General features: G+C 42.3%; 1 protein-coding gene across 6 annotated transcripts in view; it reads right to left on the reverse strand.

Annotated features, from left to right (window-relative positions):
• The window catches only part of LOC100864886 (uncharacterized), a 74,409-nt gene that overhangs the window by 21,317 nt on the left and 33,032 nt on the right, over nt 1-20,060 (reverse strand). For 2 of the 6 annotated variants that reach the window (XM_086917781.1, XM_086917778.1), the window contains exon 1: nt 4,216-4,382. The exons of the other annotated variants lie outside the window; for them this stretch is intronic. The gene's annotated coding sequence lies outside the window, so the exon portion shown is untranslated. Of the gene's footprint in view, nt 1-4,215; nt 4,383-20,060 lie in introns of those variants that run through there. 6 annotated transcript variants of the gene reach the window in all.

A 20,060-nucleotide genomic window follows, 5' to 3' on the forward strand; every position in this document is an offset into this window, starting at 1 on the left:
TTGATTTTAAAAGGACTTCTTATCGATTCTGCTTATCGATTTAATGTCGAATTTACACAATATTCAATACTGTTTGAATTGAATATCACCAAGATTAAGAAGAAAATAAATGTGGAGAGAAGAGAGAGATTTGTCGATGATCCGACAATTAAAATTTTTACCAAAACGTATATATATCTTTGGAACATCTCTGCTCGTCATTCACGCGGGCTCTCCTCTCTTCCTCGGCGACGATTAACCGCAGTATCACCGACCATTAATTCTATTCATAGAGAACCGCGGAGACCAGTTTCCAACCTCGCAACGCTCGAATCCGCTACGCGGGCATTAAGCTCACGACGGCCGAGCCCGGTTGATACCAGATAGCACACCCAGCTAATAAACTGTTTCATTGCCTGGTTCGCCGTTAAGCGACCCGATCGATTTTTGGGAGGATCGAGCCGAGGGAATTGGATGTGTATCTCGCGAACGCTTCGATACATCCTCAATCTGCTATATAATTATCTGGATCGTAAATATTGTTGTTGCAGAGGTAAGGTTTTAAAAAAATTATGGATTACGAATAAATTGAATGTAATCTTAATAATTTTCGATCGATTAATCGTGATCTTTGAACATTTTTGTTGAGTTTTAACAATTGTTAAAATTGTCATCCGTTTTTCAAAAAATCGTTACACATTACTACATTTTTGAAACAGAGATATATATATATGTACTTTTTTAATTCTTCTAATGTTTCAAGGTTTCAAAGTTTTTGCCCATCGATCGATACGAAGAAAATGAAAGTTTGAAAGTTTTATTTTTTAAAAATTCGATTACTATTTAAAGACTGCCTCGATCTAAAAAAAAACTCTTGTTTACCTCGTCACAAGTCATACTATTTCACGGAGTTTTTATCAAAGTTTCGGGGTTCGAGTAACGAAGTCTAACGAACTAATTTTATCGGATGCAAAATAGAGATACCCTCTCTCGCCAATCTCCATTCTATTCCCGTTATCCGTAGACTGATATAATTATCGCGAGACAGAACCAGTTATCAACCCTGTGAGAAAAAAAGAAGGAGAAAAATCGGATCAGGCAGACCGCGTGTTCTCCACGGTAGCTCACGAGAGATCAAGTGGTTGAAATTTCAGGATGTCTCTCATTAAACGGTGTCCCATTAAACGAAGACGCTTTATCGGTAAACGATAAATTCTTCTTTCCAACGATAAAAGGTAAAAGGAAACTGGCACGAGTACGCTTTCATTCCGCGGGTGAAACGATCGTAGATTTGGACAAGTCGAGGTAGTCTCTGATCGACAAGAAATGATCGAGGACGACGTCTCGTGGCCCTGTCCTCAGAAATGCCCATCCTCGATTGTCCATGCCAGCTTTCGCTTCGATGGACGGACACGGCGGATGAGAAATTTTAGTAACAGCGCGGCGACGTTTTTTTCGAAAGTTAGGTTAGGTCCAACAGGGGATTGTGGAATTTCTTTGACTCAACTTGGTCAGATTAGAACATAATTTCGATAGATAGATTTTTTTTTTTTTTTTCTTGCGAAACCAAGCAAAGAAAGAGGAGGCGAGCAAGACGATGCTCGCATACGCGATTCAAGCATAGTCGAGGAGAGAACTCGATGACCGAAACGGTTGAATACGAAATATCGGGAGCGTGTCACGCAATTGAACGTCCTAATGCATCGGTAATCGGCGAATCAGCAATTTAGTATACACAATTAAAGTAATAGCACTTATTTTATCCGCGTCTTAACAACGCTACGGTACATCGAACGGGTCGATAATGACAATACTCGGCTACTGGAACGAACGGGAGAAATGTCGGGTCACGATACGACACGCCAATTGAAACTGATAGCTCGTTTCAAGACAGAGGCAAATTTACCGTGCAACCGTATTATCTATAAACGTGCACGTCCACGCTATTTCGCCTCCCTCGAGCTCCAGCTTTCGTGGTTAATGCCCGTTTCACACCGTTGGAAAAACCGCGTGTCTCCCCTCGAGATAATTAACTCGAAAGTTGATTCGAAACGATTTGCCGAACGAGCGCCATTAACTTTTCTCTTTTTTGCTTTTAATAACTGGACGATGTTTCTTGGCTCGCTCTTCAAGTGTCACTTTCCTACGCTTTCTGCTTTCCTTGACGAAATCGAGGTTTATCGACAATTTCTTCGATCGAAATTCCAATTCTCTGATATTCCAATTATCGTCACGACAACGATGCGACACTAGCGCCACACGACTGTTAACTACTTGTGCGTGTTATCCGTTTATATCATTCTTCGATTTGATTATTTCTATTCCTGTTTTCTTAATTTTTGGAATATTGTTACATCATTATTTTTTTAAAATAGAAATATATATATTTTTTTAATTCTTCTGCAAAAGTGAAACGAAAGTTTTTGAAGTTTTATTTAAAAAATGTAGCAGTTTGCGATCACTTTTCGTATTCACTTTTCTTTTTAAATATTGAAAAGTTTATCCGGCAAACTGGGACGTTTACCTTAGATGCTATCTCAGATGCTATTCGAGACACATGGGACGAACATTTCCAAGCAACACGCAAAACAAACACCGCCGTTCGATCGAAACACGGAAGACGAAAGTGGACTTCCACGAGGAGGACAGAGAACCTTTTGTAACCTTGCCTAGCCTCCTTTTGATCTCTGCCGCTATATCCAAGTTTTTCGATCCCCCATATGATACATATCCTGTATATTCATCGTACACAAATCTCGAAAACGATGATACACAATTATAAAACACGTAATTAAAACTCTCTTCCTTTCCCCATAACACCTTTCTTTACACCTTAATCAATTTAGAACGTACACTTCTTCTCTCTTCATTCTCCAAAGAAAGGAACCTTTCAAATTTCGATCCTAGTTCTGATCACGTTAAATTCTTTTTTTTTTTTTTAAGAAATAAAACTCAAATTTAGTCGAAAGTATAATTCGAAAAATCGACAAGCCTCGTTTTTCCATCTCTCTCTCTCTCTCTCTCTCTCTCTCTCTCTCTCTCTCTCTCTCTCGACTCTTCGATTCCTTTAAACCGGTCGGTGTGGACCAGGCATAAGGCTGTACGCGCGATTAACGGCCGATGAAGAAGTATTACGGAAGTATGACAACGGTAATAGATAACTGGAAACGAACGTACGTATCGCGGCTGGTTTTCGATCGAAGTCACGTTCGGCATCGTTACGGTATTCGAGTGGGCATGGAAATCGGTAGCATCGGCCATCAAGGACTCGCCAACTGGTAGCTGAATTGTCGGGTCTTTATCGCGTCGCGCGATTGCTTTCGCGGATAAAATCTCTTTCTTCTCGCCTCCCCTCCTTCCTTTCCCCCTCCCCCATTCTCCGTCTCCGTTTTTCCTCCCATGTCCCCTGGCGAACGAGAGACGATTGCATACGTTTGTAAAGGACAAACGGTCTGGCCTCTAGATGAGGTATGGGCTGTCCCATTCCCGCTTTTACTTTTACAACGGCAACGTTGTTTTTTTCACCCTTCACCGTTTATTCGAAGCGTTAAGAAACTCGCCTCGGCTTTCTATTGCGAGCTTTCCAATGGAATGGAACGGAGCTTTCTTCTTCTTCATTCAACGAGACAGAAGCGATCGAATACGAGATCGGGGTAAAAATTAGCGAATCGTAATCTTGCAACCGTCTTACAGGTTTTTGAAGGTTTTTGAGAGAATTTTTTTTTTTTTTTTTTTCAATTTCAATCGATTCAACATTGTGAAACGCATCTCTTCAAATATACACTTAAATTGTCTCAAATAATTCGAATTTAAGCTAGCTTGATTGATGAAGAATGTACGAAGACCAATGTACATACCTAAACGCAAACTAAAATTTCGATCACGCGAAGAATACGAATCAGAATTAGAATAAATATTAATAATAATTACTCGAAATCGAGATTGCAATAAATACAATAAAAATAAGATTCGAAGTTTTCTTATTCACCATCGAATCGAAGGGTTAACGACACTCGAGGGGCGACCGAGGGCGGTAAACGCAAAGGGTTAATCGGCCGATCGATCGAATTCTGCCCGCTTCGTTTCTACGTTCTCGATGAAGTTGTAGCGAGGCGAGGCGAGGCGAGAAACCGAGGGGATCGGCGAAAGAGAAAGAGAGAGAATATCGGCGGCCGATCAGCGGGCACGATTTTCTGAAGGAAGCACGGAAGAATGAGAGACACGCGGAAGAAGTACCTGGATCTCCCTTGGGATCAGACTGGTCCGTGACTGGTCAATCCTCGTAATTACTTCATCCGCGCTCGCTCCGAATCCTGGTATCCTGACGACGGCTGGTTGCTTCGTTTCCCGCTTCCCCTTCTGATAGCGGCGTGTCACTCGCCATTCTGCACTCGCCTCTTCCACCCGAATTTTTCCTCCCTCGTCCCTCCCCCTTCCTCCTCCCCTTCGCCTCCTCCTCCTCCTCCTCCTTCTCCTTCAAATTTTCACTCCTTCATCTCTCCCCGATCTCTCCCTTCGATCTATCTCTTTTATCAACGAAAGGGAAGAGAACTTTTCGGGTTCTCTGTTCTGCGAACGAGCACCGACGAGACGAAGACAGACAGATGGATTGGTCCGATCCAAGTGTATCGCGGCTGTGTGCAACCTGTGTTGATCGATGCTGCAACGCTTCCTCTTAGAGAAGAGAGGAGAGTCGACTCGCTTCGTATGAGTCAGCCGGATGGAATACGAGTAATTCACCTTCTTCCGTTGCGAACCGTTGGATTTAATTTCCGGCAGATTCTCTTCTCCTTCCGCCAAAGGGATCGAGATGCAAATTCTGGAACGATCGATCTGTCGTCACGTTCCAATATCCTTGGTCAAGGATCTTGGATGGCCAATGATGACGACCGAGCTTACTACTACACCGATCCTCCAATCGTTACGAAGTTATCGAAGTTATCGATAATTATCACTCGGATCCTCGGACAAGACTCTCGATCAATGGATGGAGAGAACAATTGTTGGAGAGAGATCGGTTTCGGACGAATTTGGGCGGGCATCGATTCGGGGTAAGGATCTCGAGGCGAGGCGGAAGGGCGATATCCCGGAGGATCGGTCTACGAGAGATGGAACACGGGCGTAGCGGTCGAGGTTTAACCGTGACGGACGCCGGCCTGGCACTGAACGGCTTAACCGGTATACAACCACTGACCATCACCATCGTAGCCATCATCGGCCCTCCTCGTCTTGTCTCTCGTTGGCCGCCGTTCCTCTCTCTCCCTCTCGCTCCACCGCCTCGCTTCTCCCTCTCTCTCCTTCCTCCTCGCTCCTTCACCCTCTTCTTTTCTACCGCTAACTACTATCGTCACTCGTCCTTCTTCCAGCGCCTTCTTCCTCCTCGGCCCGTCGCGGCATCTTCGGCTATTCAAGGTCATACGGGGAAATATGTCAAAATCGAGCCACCATGCGCTCCCGTTCCGAGGTACCGGTCAGCTGGATGGATTGGATACACTCTCGTGGCTGGCAAGCTTATAAAGTTCGATAAAATTTTGCGAACAATTTTAGATGCTTTTTCGATATGATAATCCATGTATTTCTTTAATGTAAGTTTCTTTCCTTTTTCTTCTTTGGTACGTATATTTTTCGGTAACTGGATACACAGTTTCGTAAATCGATACTTTTGCGAATACTTGCAATACGGAACTCTCGATCAGTCTCGTCAAAGATGGATGAGTGGTGGAACTTTTGAACGTGACACTCCTTCTCTGGTAGAATTTGATAACTCGAGTGGATAGTCATTCGATACCTTCGTAAATAATGTACTCGAATAGTCAAAAGATTGTGTAAGTTCAAACTTTTGAGTTCAGAACAGACAGATTCCGATTGTTTTTGATGTTTTTTTCCTTTGGTTGGAAATTTTTCAGCAACTGGATACGCATCGGTCAAAGGTGGACGAGTAGTCAAACTTTTGAAATCAAACGTTTCCTTTTTTTTCTTCGGAATCAAGTGGATCGGATACGCGCTACCAGATTTACGAAATTTCGTCGAAACAAGAGACGGATCAAATTTCTGAACGGGTTGCAATTCTCTTTTTTTTCTTTCGAGGGAAAGAAGATTTCTCATAAGCCAACACTGTTCAATCCTTTTTTCTTTCGAGAATGCTCTACAAGAATTGATCCTACGTTTCAAGATTCGTATTAAACCTGGATCGAAGCAAAAGTCTCGAAGATTTGACATTCGCGATCAATCAAACAATTTACCATTATGTAAATTATTAACATTACTTTTTTCTTCTCTTGTCAAATCGATCTCCAACAAATCTTCCTCAAATTCTTCTCAACAACGGAAAAAAAAAAAAAATAAATAAATAAATAAAAATAAAGTGCTTTGGAAGTAGTCCAAACGTTTAGCCATCAGCAACAGCCAACGTTATTTCCTCTAGCAACGGTAGAAACTCAAACAGATGTTTCATAAGATAACGTTGCGTTACGGTTGCCAGAGGACTCATACCCAGCAGCGTGACGTATCGAAACGGTCGCCTGATTCGCGCGCAAATTCCACTTCTTGTCGCGAAAAACCGAGCTCGTTCCCGCGAAACTCTGCTCAGATAGAAACAGGAAGAAACTGTTTAATTTACATCGTGATGTTTGGTCGATTGCAAGATCCAGAGGCACGTCCACGAAACTAGGCCGTGCGCTTCTCATTGTGCCCGATCCTCGTCGTCTCTCTCTTTCCCCCCCCTTTCTCTCTCTCGCACACACACGCGCGCGCACACACACACACATTTGCATTTTCCACGCGTGAATTATCCGCACGTGGTCATCTATCAAAATCACGTCCGACGCGTGTCAGCCTCGCTTCCTCGAGTGATCCAACGAGTGATAACGAGGCCAGCACGCAATGGCGGGACGAGTCTTTATCGTATTGCAAATTATTGATAATGTAGCTAGCTTGGATCTCGTCTTACTGTTGCACAGTTTCATTGTGAATTTTCATCTTTGCAATTTCGAAAGAATTTGCCCAACGGCAATGAAATTTAAATTTAAACTTCATCACTTATACTTATTTCCTGCCTCTGATCTGGTTCGATCTCCATTTATCTCCACGTTTAAATTGATTAATCGAGATCTCGGCGCGCTATTCCGACTGGTATCGCATAAGAAAGTAGTAGACTCTTCTCCCTTCGGAAAATTTACGTTGCTATTTTCTTTCTTCAAAATATTTAGGTTATTATTCACGCGAGGCTTTCCTAAGATAGAGAGGAGAAAAATTTTCAGACATTATTCGTCGAAACTTTGTAAGTAAGAAAGGAATGGTACGCGCACAGCCAAGTAACAGCCTTTCTCCTCCAATTGTTCCACCTACGGGATGAAATATCTCCCGTAGAACAATGCGACGAGACGAGCGACGTGACAACGATCGAAACCGCTTAATTTTTGCATCGCCACGTCGCGTCCATTGGCGAGAAAGATACGATCGGGCGAGGCACGCGGTTGGAAAGCAAGAAAGCGGATTGTGGAAAGGCTCGAGGCATGTAAGAAACGGCGCAACGGGAGAAAACACGCGGCCGGCAGCCCGTGACGCAATTAACGACGAAATTATTTCCACTAATTGCGAGGCAACGCGCCCTACGTTTTCAAGGACCGTACCTCGAGTCGAGACCGCTATTTCTCCTCCCTCGTTCCGCCCCTTCACGAACGAATCTCGAGATCGAGATCGAGGGGATTCGAAAGAAGGCCATTTTCAAAGAGAGGGGAAAAAATTGGACGCGCGCGTTTCGCAATTGAAGGATTTTCGAAGGATGGAGGATCGAGTTTGAAGCGCGGAAACGTATAGCGTTGGAATTTTAATTGAAGAATTCCGCCAAGATGGATGGATTGTTAAATATTGGATGGTTTGTTTTCGAAATTGAATAATTAATGATATAATGATTAATTTGCATTTAATCTCCATCGAGATAACTTATTGGTAAGTGAAATTTCCATTGAAAATGATTTATTCGAGAACCTGTCCATTGTCCGGTAATTAATTTCATCACAGAGGTAATAGATTCTTTTATTCCTTTATCGCTATCTTTATTGCGATTCACTGATTTATTACAAATTCACTAATTATTTTCCTTTGTTTGAAATGAAATACGTATCCTTGCAGTTTTTTTCCTTTATTTACATATACATTTAAATATCTCAAATTTCACACAAAAATGAAGCCGAAAGATCTACGAAAGATCTGTAATAATTTCTCGTAATATTTTCTCGAAATTCACAATAATGACGTACGATAATCACGTGTACGAAATCACCATCCCCTTCAACTTCGAAATTCTATTTACCTACATATTTCCACATTTTCGCCAATTATTATTACGGACGTGGAAAAACTGTCGAGCAGAAACTGTAAAAAAATAATTTTCGCATCGAAATTATTACTAATTCGTGTACTGCTCGTGTAAACGCGGTGGCAACAGCACCAGCGCGAGATTAGCGGTAACTCTTGCGGAGGAAGAAGAGCTCATTGAGGAGTAAAGGCCAGTTTCCACGTAGAGAGTTGGCCATCGTCCGTTGCCCCGCGTCTCGTTCTTGTCTGCATCGATAAGATATCGGGGGAGAGGAATACGAAGAAGAAATCGAGGAGAGAGAGAGAGAGAAAAGAGAGAGAAAAAAAGAGGGAAGGCAGAGGCAGGCACACAGTATCGAGAAAGTTATCGTTCTGTAAGACGACTCGCATAATGAGAGTACCGGCTGGTGGAGTTGTTTCCTTTTTGCGGAAAAAAGAGGGCGCTATTTCGCTTCTTGCCGGCCGAACGATACCAGCCTATATTAATTAATTCGATGCGCAGCGACGCGTGACGGCGAAACGGCGTTGGGATCAAAATGGAGCAATCTGAAGGAACGGGACGAAAAGCAGGCGGGAAAAGCGAGTTGGGGAGAACGCCCCGTTTCCATTTTGCTTTGATCCTTCGAGAGAGAGTTTCGTTTACCGAGCAGGTACGCGACTTAATTTTGCGCGTGGGTGGTTTTAACGTATGTTTAAATGGTGCTCTTGTTGTTTTTTTCTTTTCTTTTTATATGGGGGAGATTCTTTGATTCGATTCAATTTAGAATGCCGATTGTACCGCCGATGTTCAACACGATTTTACTTTTCTATTTATCCTCCAACGTTTCCTTTTTTCCACGCGTTTGTATGCACTTTCCCGGATAAAGAGCATTTATGCACATGATATTGACACTTTCTCGATAACAAGCAATTGCGGCGAACCATTAATTAACAAAAAAGAAAACAAAAATCCGCTATCTAGATACGATAACTGTTTACACGTGTAGTTCATCTTTCTCTTTCTCTTCTCGGGTTTGTTGAATCATCAAATTTTTCTAATTTTAACGTGAATTTAACGTAACACCGATAAAACAATGATAACATCCTGTATAAATATATCCAGCCAATACGATCCAGTTTCGCTCGAATTTTACTGCCATCGGATCAAAAAAAAAAAAAAAAAAAAAGAAAAAAAAGAAAGAAGAAAAATAAAATAGTGCGTTCTCACTAGGAAATCATTTATCTCTCTACATCGATAATAATCTAGCTCTCTAGATTAAAAAAGAATCGCTATACATGTTTGCTCTTCGAAGGAAAGAATATCGTTTTCTATCGAGACTCTTCTTGCCACTGAAAAGTGGCATAACGTTACTTCTTTCCCCAGGAAACTGTCGACGATCCCCGACGAGCAAAAACCTTTCATTTCCTCCTCCTCCTCCAGAGTTGGTCCATCCCTCACGCTCGCGGGCCTTCTTCTTCGCCTTTCGATCGATCACCGACCAACAGATAGAACAATCGACGGCGTCGGAGAAACGGTCGGTGAAAAACCGACGAGCGAGACGAGTGCGTTCTCCTTCTCGAGAAATAGCTCGAAACACGCGAGAGATGAGCAGGCAGGCGGGAGGAGGAGGAGGGCAGAACGATACGATGATCGATCTATCGACAGAAGCAGGAATGTTATCCCTCCTCTGTCGGCCCAGCCACGTACCCGCCACTCTCTAATGACACGCCACCGTCCATCTTTTCCGCCTTCTCGCGTCTCCTCTAACTCGTCTCGGCCTTCCTTCGTCGAGAATATCTCGTCTCGATCGTTTTTTTTCCCCTTCGTTTCACGAATATCTGCCATTTCCATCGATCGAAAATGGCTGAAAAAAGATTTTGAAACTTCGATTTTTCCACAAATATCAATTTTGTGTCATCGTCATTTAAGAGAAATTTAAATTTCAATTATTCACTTTTTTCTTTTTCATTCTTTCCTTTGATTGAAAAGTTTGAGTGAAAATTTCTATCGATAATAATCGTTTCTTACGTACGTTTATATTATAATATTTTTTAATAGGATATGTAAATATAACATTTTATTTTTAAATAAACGCAAGGACTAACGGGGAAATATTAGCCGTGGCAAATCGATATCTCTTTTTTCTGGTGTGTATGAAGATGAAATTTTTCGAGCGCGATGAAAAATTGTCTACGATATAAATAATATGTAATAACAACAAGTTAGAAGATTTATTCGAGGAATAAATCTATTCGATCTGCCAAAATCGGACGCTATCGTAAATACAAATCGAAGATAAATATGTTGCCGATTTTAATCTATCAACTTGGCCGGGTTGAATTAAAATAAATTAAAATTAGATCTTCTGTTAGGCGTGGTTGGATGCACACAGGGAGGATCGTTAAGATTCACGACTAATTGCTAGAATCTCTTAGTCATTGCCTTAACAAGAGATATTCTAGGTTAACCGGCCGCTTTACATTCTGTGTTTGAAAGCGCGTATCTGTTACCTGTCGGACATCCGATGCGAATATTCGAATCGAGCAGCCAGATCCAGCATCGAATTTCGAGGTTACTTGGCCGAGAGTCCTGGCCATCGATATATTCAATTATATCGCGGCGAGCGGATCGATCTCGGCCGACTGACAATATCACGAACACCATTCTCCTACTGCACTTTCACGCCAGCCAAGACTTTGATTTTCAAAAGAAATCTTAACGAGCTTATTTTCGCGCCAAATTCTCCAAGAATTTCAAAATAATATTTTCACGTTAGATTTTCTTATTTTTGGAAAATTTGAACGCGAGATGATCCTAACGACACGATCGCTTTAATTTTCCAATAATTCTTTCCAGTCCGTACGAAAAATTAACCTCAAAAGTATTTCCAAGAGATCAAATTCAAAATGATCAAAATCTAGAAATCGAAGGAATTGAAAAACGCAGAGTATTTCGTAGTATTCGTATGAAACGAGCAACGAGATCCACCGGAAAATCGAAAAAGCTTCGAAAGCTCGCGGGACACGAGCAAAATTCCAATTTTACTTTCCAAGAGATCTCGGCCATTCCGGATCGCAACAGGGTATCCGGGCCAAATTTCAATGAGTTGGTGTATATATAGGGGAGTCTGGGCCGCAGCCCAGGCCCGTAATTAAAGCGGTGTACGCGAGTTTGGGCCCCGGGGCGCGCAATACATCAACGTGTCCGAGTGATTATGGTGTTCTGGTAGCGAAAGCGGACCGGCCCTATCGTGAATTAAATCTTATTCTCAAACAGGCTTTAAAGGGGGTGGGCCGGGCTTGTTTTCCCTGCTAAAGTGTACAACGCTAAAGTGAGGCCGTCCCCGAGTGAAGCCGTTCGGTGGCCTGTCTAATCGAGTGAAAGTGGCCCGTGCAAAGAGGACGAGCATTAACTTTTCGATTAACTTTTTCGCCAGGGCGACGCCCGTTTCTTCGACGCGCGAGCAAATAGCCGGAGAAGACGATGATAGCGGCGGGCAGACGCATGATTTGCATGATTCCACGGTAAATCTGTCGGACTCGATTTGACGGAATGCAGCCAGCTTGGTGAACGAGATTGCTGAACCGAATAAACCGGCTTTCCTCACCTTTGCGTTCCTGTTTCTCACAGTCCACCAGCCAGACTTCTTCTACTTTGAACTATTATATAAAATAATCGCCACCTGTTGTTGGCGTTGATCAAAAGTGGCCGATCCCGTTCCCTTCGAATTTTTCTTCTCATTTCTTTTAAAATGTACGTTCAATTGGTATTTGCCACTTTTCGGGAGCCATATGATTCAGGCTCCGATCAGTTTGACTCTTCTGGTTCTTAATTAATTAATTACTTTTCCATTTCACGATGATCGTTTGTTCGTTTCTCTCGTTTTAATAGCCGTTTCTTATTGAAAATCGATATAATCTCCTCCACTTTGATGCAACACTGAACGCGTTTCAAATTATCACGCGAAAGTCCAAGATTCCCCTTGGAGATTCGCTTAAGAGTTTAAACATCTCGAGCTAATTAATTACCAAAGACTTGAGAGCGAAGAAAAGTGAAAAGTGGCGAATTCCAAGGCGCGAAGTTTATGGATAAATTCTGCGATTAACTCGTGATCCGATCGCGAGAAGACGCGTATTTTTCGTGGGAAAATTTGCGCGATCGTTTCGTTCGACGAAGGAGGCGGATGGAAAACGTTTAATTTGTATCCACGCTTATCGCCTCGCTTATCATTCAACACTATCGGAACCGGTGGGCAGCTTTAATTACGAGACAAGTGATATACAGTGCAGATATACTCGCTCTCGCCTTTATCACCCGTTCCTATGATATATCGCGAGCCAATCTACATTTAAGCCGCGCTCCAAACTCATCGGATTATCGCCGATGCCATTAAAATTGGAATTCCGTCGAGCAGATTGAGCGTAAAACGTTCGATATTCCGCCAATTTTTTCTCCGTCGATTAAACTAAACTTGCTAAAAGGGAACAGGCCGATAAGGGCGTGCCGATCGATACGAATATTCGCGCAAAGAAGTCTTCCAATCCTATCCGTAAAATATGTCTCGCCGTGTATCGAGATTAAGCAAAACTTTCTCATCGAATCATCGCGCTCATCGAGGCTAATCCCCTCGGGTTTCTCCGTTGATGGGCCCCATTCTTTTTCTCACTCTTACTTTCGCGATTGTTCCATCCAATCGATCTCGATTATTCTTCTCTGACGTGACTCTCGCCCACGTCAACCTTCGTACATCTGTACATCTCTTCGTTCTTCTGGTACATCATTTTATAACTCGCCATTATCATTGGATATTTTTCTGAAGATACTCATCGATTAAATAATTAATCATAATTAAATACGCGTATTTCCAATTCTGTCTGGAATTTTTCAAGTTCAAATTTATAGAGAAAAAAAAAAGAAAATCCTTTATATTATTAAGAAACGGATATTTTATATGATTGTAATATTAAATTTGAGTACATATTTAATCAATCACGAAAATATTTCCCAATATCGTATTCCCTAAAATTTTAAAAAAAGATCACATTTTTCTCAGAGATGATCGTAAGAACAGGCCATAGAAAGCAATGGAAAGCAAAGGGATGAAACGAAATTGAATTATTGTCGATACTTTCAAAAATATTCCCGAAAAGGTTTCTCACATTTCTCCATCCCAGTTGGAAAACGATCGAACAAGTGGAAATAGAGGGAGGGAGAGAGAGCAGAAGATGTTGGTGAAAAGCAATTATCGAACTGTTCCATGCAGTGGCTAAGGCCGCCTCTTAAAACGTGAGTTATTAACTCGATGGCAAAGGGGAGGGGGTGTCTCCCCCCCCCCTCTCGCCCGTAATTGCCAGCTAAGAGTTTATCTACCTCGATGGCTGAGCAACCAAAGTCGTCGCTGACTTTCGTTCAGAAATTAGTAAGAGTAAAACGTAACGCACGGAGACATCGATTAACGGTAACCGTGAACGACTTTGCTACGACTCCTCCTGTAATTCCACCGGTGCAACGCGTGCAACTCGTTCTCGAGTATCGATTTTCATCGATTAATTATCGAAACACGCGGCCGTTCAATTAAAATTGGCGCACTCGATTCCATGGAATTTCTATCGAATCAATCTGTCTGCCGCATAAATTTTTCTTGAATATTTATCGATCTTTTAACGATCTGATCGTCCTCTGAAATTAAATTTACTTAAGTAAATAAGTATGTGAGAGAATCTGTTTGCGATTTTGCCAATGCAATTTTATAATTTGGTTCAAGTTTATACACGATCGATTGTACCGTCAATATCGATGTCCCTTTTTCATGATGTTATTGTCTCCAATATAGTTTTGATGTTTATAATTCAATTTTTCAAAAATCAAAAGAACCACCTGTTTATTCATTCGACGAGCTCCAACAACGCATAATGGATTTAAAAAAAAAAAAAAATTGAGCGATATTCAAACGGGAATAAATGCACGCGCTAACAAATTGACATAATCGTTGCACCAAATTGTGCCGCCAAATTATATCGTATATCTTCTCGATCCATTCGATATCTGATTCGCGAAACATCACGAGAAACCCTTTCTTTTTTCTTTCGCGCCTAGAAAGAGAGAGAGGACTTGTTCTAAAAATAAACGCGTAACGTCGTCCACGTTGAGTCGAGGAGCCGAGTTGAAGGGTCGCTTTCACGGCGAAACCTCCTATCTACATACATACATACGTACGTAGGACTGCCTCTCGTAAACACATTCCCTCTTTCACGCTTCGAATTGGAAAAGAAAGTGTCGTGATCTCCGAGAGATGACGAGTCTAAATAATCACCCACGACTCTTCCTCCCTCGATTATCGCCCCTCGAGAGAGAGAGAGAGAGAGAGAGAGCCTCGAAAACTTTTTATCACTCGTCCCGAATTCGTCAAACGGCGCTTCCTTTCACGAGGAATTATTATTATCGGAGCCTCGATTTTTTTTACGAGAGTCGTCTCGGGCGAAATTCGGTAGGAAGCTTGTTCACGACCGACTTGGGCCCGGTTGATGGCCACCTCGAGGCGGAATTACGCGTAATAACACGGCCGCGTTGCCATTAAGCGGAAGCTCGGCTGCCCCGTGTGAGAGACAATGTTTGGCACGTTCTCATGTCCCGAAGATTTATACTTGGACATTTATCTCTCGCCACATCACGGCCAATTCGGTGCCGTTTCGGTGTGTCGCGTACAGGGAACGGGCGTAAAAGTGAACGCGACTCGTGGTAAATGTGGGTTAGCTAGGTGGTAATAATGGGACCGGTGATGGAGATGGATTGGAGAAGGATTTCGAGGATCGGTGGTGGCTCGCGAGAGATGATACGGCGATAGAGTGATCGATCGATTCGATGTTGGCCTCGGATTTTTCGGCCAGATTCGAGATAGACGTCGATCGCTGGACGAGACAGATTTCGTGTGTGTTTGCGAAAAAAAAAAAAAAATGCTTTTGACTTTAAAGGAAGAAGATCGAAGGAAAGACGAGGTTTTCGATTATCGAAAGAGGAAAGGCAACGAAAGGCTCGAATTCCTTCCAAATGTAAACTTTTCCAAAAAAACTCGAAAAAATATCTTCCCAGTTTTAATTTTGGAAAAGGAAGAATGGAACGAGACGTGCACGAATTTTGATCCCCTCGAGAAATTCTAAAAGAATATAAAAAAATGCTTTTGACGAAGGCTACCTCGAATTCCTTCCGAATCTAAAAGAAAACTCGATAAAAATATCTTTTCAAAATTTCTCAAAGAATATTCGGAAGAAGGGTCAGATTCTCTTCGAACGAAAGTTTTCCCATGCAAAATGAACACTTTCGAACGTGCAATCGCTCGAACAACGGACAATTTTCCGAGGCAATTTTCCCTGACAAGTTTCCCAGACACGCGATCCATGATTTTCCCCTCGAGATGGATCCTCCTCCCATTCAACAATAGGCACGAAAGTAAAAGGAAGACGATGGAGCAACCCTATCTAATGCGAGTTGTGCCGAGTGTTCCATCGCTAATTTGGAGAAAGTTGGAGACATAACGAGCGATTATCGGCGCTGAATGGACAACTCACGACAATATAAAATCTCTCTCCACGGATATTATCCCGCCTCTCTCTCTTTCTCTCGCGAGTGTGCTCGCTCGCGCGCGTATTAAGAACAACTCGCTCGTTAGTTCCGTTTAGACGATGTTATCGTACAAGCAGACGTGTATATATGTGTTTATGAAGAAGAAGAGGAGATGGAGAAAGAGAGAGAGAGGAGGAGGAGAAGAAGAAGAAAAAGAAGAAGAAGAAGAAGCGTTCTTGCCTTTCTTTAATTAGTCCTTGCGAGGTAGGCGCAATTAAAGCAGTCGTGCCGTGATAAATTCGTCGGGCAAACAATTAGGCGCCGCGCAAAAGATTAATAATTTTAATCCGACTGAAAACGGCTCGACTGGAAGAGAGTCGGAGGAGAAACGGTAACGCTCACGACCCCGGTTATTTCATACCCGATTCTTAACAACTAAATCTAAAAATTTATATATAGATATTTTATTTCGTTACACAATTTAATAGTTTTGCATTGGGAAATTTTATCTTCTCTTATTTCGTTAAGATCGGAGATAACGATCGTAGAGTTTCGATAAAATTCGAAAAAAGGGGGAAACAGACATGTCTGCGCGATAATTTAAAGAGAAATTATAAAGAGAAATTATTATTAATATTGATCGAGAAAATATATACGTAGATATATTTTAATTCTTGACAAATTTGAATCCTGTCCTCAATTTAAATGTTATTTCATTTTCCTTTCTTCTATAAACGTAGCGCCATTTTCTCTCAATCAATACAATACTTTTCACTAATCTCTCAACGATCATTTTTCTCTACCAAGAATATTTCTACGAATTTCAATTTCGACACTTCAACTTCTTCCACTCTCATTCTTCTTTTTAAAACAACAAAGATCTACATCCTCACCAAAAAAAAAAAAAAAATCAAACTCTATCACTTTCTCTCAGATTATTTCCACGAATCAATTTCGAGACGTTTCGATCCCAACTTTCCTCATCCTTGCCAAAGAAAAAAAAATCAAATTCATCCTCGATCTCTTTCTACCCAAATTCCATCGCTTTCCCCCAGATTATTTCTACGAATCGATTTCGAGAGACAATCCAATCCCATATCCCTTGTTTCGCGTCCTCTGGATACACCACACACACACACACACACACACACAACCGATCCAATGGTACGCGATCCTTCGATTTGCATAAAGCGTGGGCATACCCGTTCCAAGGAGTCTTTCCATGGAAAGATTCCGTTCGAGAGATGCGCCGGTTCGTGGCGAACAATGCGGAGGGAATGCGTGTACCGGTGCACCTGTCCGTCCCGGTTCGACGTAACTTTAATGTGTAACTTCCGCCCACGCGTGCAACCTCCTCCAGCAACCGTGTTCGCGCTTACGTACAAGCGTGCGCACGCTCTCTGGGCCTCCCTCAGTGAAAGTCCATCGCTCGTTTCCGGCCGCGGTTACATCAGTTTCGACACATTTCTTCCTTTTTTCCTTCCTTCCTTTCGCTCTCTTTTTTTTTTTTTTCGTATGCCACTAATTCGATTTCGCAATTCACGTCGCGCCAATATATATTTCTATACGAGGAGGGAGCGTGGAGGAACAACGAGACTTGATTATACGGTTGGCGGGTAATCGTTACGTGTCCACCCGTGTTTGTGAATTCTTTGTGAAATGTGTGTAATTAAAGCGGGAACGGATGCCGGTATAACGATAATTAATACGTTCGGGGGATTACGTTGGATTAATCTTGGTGTCGTACACGGGGACGGCTCGTTTAATTCCTTTAACGACACCGTTTTAACGCCTTCCTCGTTCCGATAAAGCGATCATTATGCAAATGTGGAAATACGTCTTTAGTCTTAATTTGTCGGGCGTTGTGTCGAATTATTATCATTCCACTCGGTGTAATAATTCTACGTTACGTATATTTAAAATTTTATATTTCAATTCTTCCTGATATACACGCCAGCAGTATCGTCCATTTTCATCTAAGAATAATAACGCATGGGAAAGATCCCATTCAATTTCAAGGAGAAAAATATTGAAAACTTTGCCAAAGACATGGACACTTTTGGAACCAAGTGTATCGGGAAATATAACAGAACCGATTGATTAATACTTAAATACAATGGTGTGCAAATACTTGCGTATATGCAGCACACGGGTTGGTGTACAACGAGATATTCGCGATTTCTCCTTTTCCACGACGCCGCATCGCTGCCCGGCACGAAGCCGCATGATTTTTGTTCCGCGATTACACGTGAAAGCTCGCGTGTTTGCTCTTCCGGAATTTTTTTTTTCCCCGCCTGGCCCGATGATATTTCGCTTGCACGCGCCTCCCCTCCGCGCGGATTAGAAACCGCGATAATATTTCCCCGCGTTTTATTAATAATGCATTAAATCCGTCACGCCGGCGTAAGGACGAGATCGCGTGGATAGGAAAAGGAAGGAGCGAGTGAACCGTCGGAACGGAGGCGAATTCGCCTGTCCGGGAGAAAATGGGCCGAGCGATGAAAATTCCATCGAGTCGAACACGTGAAACCTTTTCGAACCGGAAGTCCTCGCGGCGGGTGAAACCGCGCCTCTTTTTATGGATCGCCTCGATCCGGATCCGAGCCTCTATAAGGGAAAAAGAAAATCCCTCTGCGCTCGTCCCTGTTTCCCGCTCGTGGCGTGGTTCTCCGGGAGACAGAGCGGATGGATCACCTATGACCCCCACGCGAGCGTGCACATTTTATCGAGGAATCTCTATTATCTATTATACGTTCGAAAATCCCCCCAACTGTAATTTCGTTGATTTTCCTCTGCTTTCTTATCCAGGAAACCGAGAGTCGAATTATTGGTTAAAAAATATTAGCAAAAAAGTTGTTTCTTTTTTATACGTGTAAGATCTTTTATTTTTCTTCGGCTATTTTGCCGAATTGTACGTTTCACATACGTGCGAAAAGATAGAGAATTATTAAACGCTTATTAATAGCAAGATTAATAGAATAACTCGTACAAAGATTTTTGTTTCTCTTTGAGTTTTGCACGCACGCCCACTACTTCTTCTCCTATCTTCCCGGAAGATAATTACCGCTGATTAGCCGAGAGAAATCGTTCTCGTATGGGAGAATACTCGAGAAGCTCGCATAGGAATGGCTGGTAATCGGGATTCGAGGCTCGAGCAAGTAGAGAATGCATGGAAATGGATACAAATACGGAGAGAGAAAGAGAGAGAGAGGGAGAGAGAGAGATATTTGGCTAGCTCGAGTCGATCTTTACTTTGAACGAAATGGAAAACGAGTCGACGATCTATGTTGATATTTAGCCTAGCATTTATTTGCTCGTTGTTCGAAAGTAAACGCGCGATAAGATGGAAGAGGCATTGAGAGGCGAGTATACAGGATGCTCGAGACCTCGCATCGAGTGTCATTCGTTATCGTAAGCGTGTCATCTATCACTCGATGCTTTCGTGACGATCTCTGATCCTCTTCGGTTCCTCTTCGCCGTTTAGAGATCGAGGACGATGGAAAAGTCGACGGATCTCTCTTAAGAAGGTCGACGGGTGAACGTCATGGGCGTTGGCGGTTGAAGAGAAGCAGAAAAACATTGGAGAAGTTGGAGAAGGAAGAATGGGCCGAGGAAGTGGGAAGGGAAACGGGTGAAACTAAGATAAAGCATTTGTACCGGTTTCCACCGTGTCCCTTGACGGAATTTTTTGCTAAATTAATTAAAATTACTTTCCAATTTTAATAATCCGTATTGTGAATAATAATCAAACGAGAGACGAGAAAGTCGAGTCGAAAAATTAATTAGATATTCCTCGTCGTATATTATTTAACGTACGACTGTACGAAGTGAGATTATGAAAAGGCAAGATCACGAAAAAGCAAATCGAAAGCACAATAAATACAGTGACGTTCAAAGTAAATATTTCAAAGAAAAAATTTGAATCAATGATTCGCAAGGCTCGTATATATCGCAAAGTAAGGTTATGTTTTATCGAAGTCAAGCCAGAGGAGCGAATATAATTTTAAATCGGCAAAGAAATCGACGCAATCGTGCGTGGTTTCGACAAAGTGGATTTGAAGTGGAGAAACGGGAGCAACGAAGTGGGGGGCCAGGAGGAGATATTCGGATTTGAATCGATGATTGGCAAGGTTAGATACCTAAGCGACCGACCATTCTTTCGTCCCGGAAAGAAATCTCGCGTCTCCATTTAGAGGAGGTTGGCTCGATTACCGGTAAAATT

The sequence above is a fragment of the Apis florea genome, unplaced genomic scaffold (assembly GCF_048593485.1).
Source record: "Apis florea isolate Af1SG1 unplaced genomic scaffold, ASM4859348v1 contig_2272_pilon, whole genome shotgun sequence".
Lineage (NCBI taxonomy): Eukaryota > Metazoa > Arthropoda > Insecta > Hymenoptera > Apidae > Apis > Apis florea.